The sequence below is a fragment of the Belonocnema kinseyi genome, chromosome 9, assembly GCF_010883055.1.
Source record: "Belonocnema kinseyi isolate 2016_QV_RU_SX_M_011 chromosome 9, B_treatae_v1, whole genome shotgun sequence".
NCBI classification, from domain to species: domain Eukaryota; kingdom Metazoa; phylum Arthropoda; class Insecta; order Hymenoptera; family Cynipidae; genus Belonocnema; species Belonocnema kinseyi.
The window spans coordinates 76,532,703-76,536,832 of record NC_046665.1 but is presented as its reverse complement, the minus strand read 5'-3'; positions in this window follow the sequence as shown (position 1 = coordinate 76,536,832).

The following is a 4,130-nucleotide window of genomic DNA, read 5'->3' as shown; positions in this document are numbered from 1 at the left end:
CTAGGAAGGCTGAAAACGGGGTGACTGAAAACGAGAGTTTGGTGTAATTTGAAATCTTTAAAAAAACTTGCAGAGCGCAAAAGGTAAGCGAGGAATATGTCATAATATTTGTGAATATTTAGGGATGTTTCAAAATATTTTGGAATATCAAAAATATTTGAGATCATAAAGAATATCAAGAATACCAGAAATATTGGATAGGAACCGGGTATAAAAGTGTATCTTTATTTTAATTTCTGGTTCCATTTACCAGATACGAACCGGGTAGAACTAGGTAGCTGGTACACTTTCACTTAATAATTCACAAGTGGCCAGGTACCTTAGACTTAAAGAGACCGGATAGGAACCGGGTAGTAGAGTATATCCTTATTTTAATTTCTATGTCTATTTGCCAGATAGGAACCTGGTTCGACCGGGTAGCCGGTACAGTATCACTTAACAATTCACAAGTGGCCGATTGCCTTAGACAGATCGGATAGGAACCGGGTAAAAAAGTATATCATTAGTTTAATTTCTGGTTCTATTTGCCAGATAAGAACCGGGTAGAACCAGGTAGCCGGTACACTTTCACTGAATAATTTACAAGTGGTCATGTGACTTAAAGAGACCGGATTGGAACCGGGTAAAAAAGTATATCATTATTTTAATTTCTGGTTCCATTTGCCATATAAGAACCGGGTAGAACCAGGTAGCCGGTATACTTTCGCTGAATAATTTACAAGTGGCCATGTGCCTTAAAGAGACCGGATAGGAACCGAGTAAAAAGTATATTATTATTTTAATTTCTAGTTCCATTAGCCAGATAGAAACCGGGTAGCACCAGGTAGCCGGTTCACAAGCGTCGATTGCCAGATAGAGACTGGATAGGCTCTGGGTAGGATTCTAATTTTATATGATTATAATTTTCATTTTGTTTTCATTGACCAGATAAAACCCGGGTAGGCGCGGGTAGAATATTTAAACAACTTATTTTTTATTACCATTTTCCGGATATGGACCGGGTAGACCTAGATAGATTTCACAAAATTAAATTAAAGACCAAATAAAAACCGTATAGAACCGGGTAAGGACTGAAAGGATATGTAAGCGGTTCCTTTCCGGTTTCAATTGAATTTAAACCTGTCATTTTAAGCAGGGATAATCTTCAGAATACAAAAAAAACTGTATAGGATTTAAATATGATTTTAAATAAATGTAGATAAATAAACTAAGAATACAAAAATACTTTTTTTGCATTCTAAATTTTGTACGAAAATTTTACAGTTTCGGCGCGAGAATAATTTTAAAAATGATCACACTCAGTACCACTTCAGTACTGATTAAGAGTTTTTTAATAGTTGTTCATAAATTTTTTTAATATTGAAACCTTGTATATAATAATCTGCTCGCTTCGCGCGTAAGTTTGACCGCGCCTAGGGTGCACGAATTTTGTTTCTTGCACTCCACGATCCATAATATATTTATTGCGCGCTTCGCGCTCGGTCTTTTTGCACAGACTTTTTAAAACTAAAGATAAAAGCATCGACAACAGTAATATGGTGGTTGTGATTACTATTTTGTTAAAGCTCCTTTTTGGCTTTAACGAACACATTCTCATCACGTATCTCGTGCTTCGCACTCGAGTTTATCCCTGAAATTGTAAATCATTCTCATACATGTATATTATTATAATTCATAACATGCATTGGTATTAAAACTGACGTAGTTTCATTGTCTCCTTTGAAAGAAAATGTGCATTCTTTATATAAATTTTTTTATTAAACATTTTATTGCAACTTTTGTCGTTTTTCCATAATCTGAATTTGCTCATTTCCAATCTCATTTTTATGATTTAAAGTTTACACATACACTCTATTGAGCAGCCCTATTGCTTCATCTCCTAATAATTCACTAAAAGAGTATCTCAAATCTTCTAGGGTGGAGAGTATAGTTACAACACAGCAGCCCCAAGAAACTTCGATTAATCGAGGGGGGGTGGGGTGGGGTAGTTTCAACTGAGAGTCATAGCTGGTTAGTTTTTTATGCTGAGAAGGTCACCAACCTTCAGGAGCGTTGTGTTAGATTGGAGTTCTTGGTTTCGGAAAAAAGTCAGTAGAATAAATTTTTCGACTTTTTTAATAATACAAATATCCGTACAGAGAATTTTTAAATCTTCAAAAAAAGGGGTCTTGAAAATATTCAAAATGGGCTCACTTTTTGAATTTTTATCCAAAATGGCTGGCTAACGAACTTGACCCTTAGTTTTGCACGCTCAAAGAGTGTACGAAAAGCCAACCTAATAGAAGCGCAGAATATTATTACTATTTTATAGTATATGTCACTCAGAAGACATTCCATAATGTTATTGGCACAGAAAAAAATTTACGTTTACTTTTCAGTTCACATGTCTCATTTCATTATTAATTAAACACTATTATTTGTAATTACTATGTAAAATGACCTACATTGTTTTGACAGTTCTATCCATTTGAAGTTTCGTACGCAATATGGAAGCAATGATAAACTTATCCGAAGATGCACGGACTTGACCGAATGGCCGATCCTGATGCAACTTTAAAGGCGCGAAATATGAAAATACCCCTGTTAATGGCTTCTACCCTGCTATTGCGCGATTCGGGTAGCATTCGATTCGCCATGTATGTAAGCCCCAGCGTGTCCACCCTGCATAGAGGCATACATACAGACAGGCACATTCGTAAAAACCTGTTTTCGGGTTCAGGGGATCTCGAAACGTGGAAATTTGACAAAAACGAGGGGTGGGGGGAGGTCAAATTTTAAACAAATATAATACCTTCTCTGATGAGAATGTGAAAAATGGTAGAAATGATAACTTTGAGTGGTGTACAGTTTGTATTTTATTCGACACTTTATGGATTAAAGCGAGAGTTGCACAAAACTTCGACACAGAAATTAAAAAAATTATTATCCAACTCATGACTTCATTAAAAAGTAAGAATTATTTAAATAGAAGTTCATTCATTTTTTAAATCCTTAAATTTTATATTTTTACTGAATTTCAGTTGCCCATTTCACATTCTTTAAAAAAAAAGATAGAATAAAGCAATATTCAGTTATTCGGCTATACAACCTAAAATTTTTAATTATTTTTTTCTCTGCAACTTAATTTACAGCAGTGATCGAGGGTGACATAGAAATGACAGAACTATCATTGACTTTCAACTTTTTATTTTAGTGCAAAGCAATAACCTAGTAGGCACAAAATTTGGCGACATCTTTACAAAAACTTTACGATATCCTATGTCCATACCGTTAAGGTGTCTTTACGATATTGTAAAACCGTCGTATGAACTGACTATGTCTTTGCGATATCGTAACGACACGGACATAGGATGTCGTAAAAATGTCGTAAAGATGTCGCCAAAGTGTGTGCCCACTGGGAATCAATGAGGTCGTTCCATGAATTGTAGATAATATATTTTTTAAATACTGCATAAAATTCTGAAAAGCTTAGTGCGTTCAAACATTTTTTGGAATACTTCATTTTTTATTAAAATAAAATGTTGAGTAAAAAGTATGGAAATTTTTATTCGAAAATTCTGTGACCTTGAAACGTCACATCCTGCGAACCGCTTAAACAACCAGGGCAGCTGTTTCATTGACTAATGAAGTATATAACAGACAGCTGGCGAAAATTCAAATTATGATTTCTAAGAGAGAAATTTCTTTACTCAAAATTGTTAAAAAGAAGCAGTCAGCATTTTAAATACCTTTTAGCCTCCTCTTTATAATTTTTAAACACGTTTAGTTTAAAATTATAAACACAACTGGATAACTGTGCTACTCAGACTGAATTGCTTCCGGCGATCCATCCAAACAAACAGGTTTCCCCGCAAATACAAAAAATATACTTCTTAAATATTAAAAAAATATATATTCAAACTAATTTGAAAAAACATTCCTTTAGAAATTACGTTCATTTTTTAGCGTTCTTTTAATTTAACAGCGAAAAAATTGTATATGCAACGGCCTCATTACAGGTTTTAGAAAATTAAAAAAAAACAATGTATTAACATTTATAACAATATTCTCTTATAATAATGCTAGAAAGCTGCGATTTCTTATTAAAAAGTCTAATTTTTGTACGCTCTTCAATTAGAGTGAGGTAATAA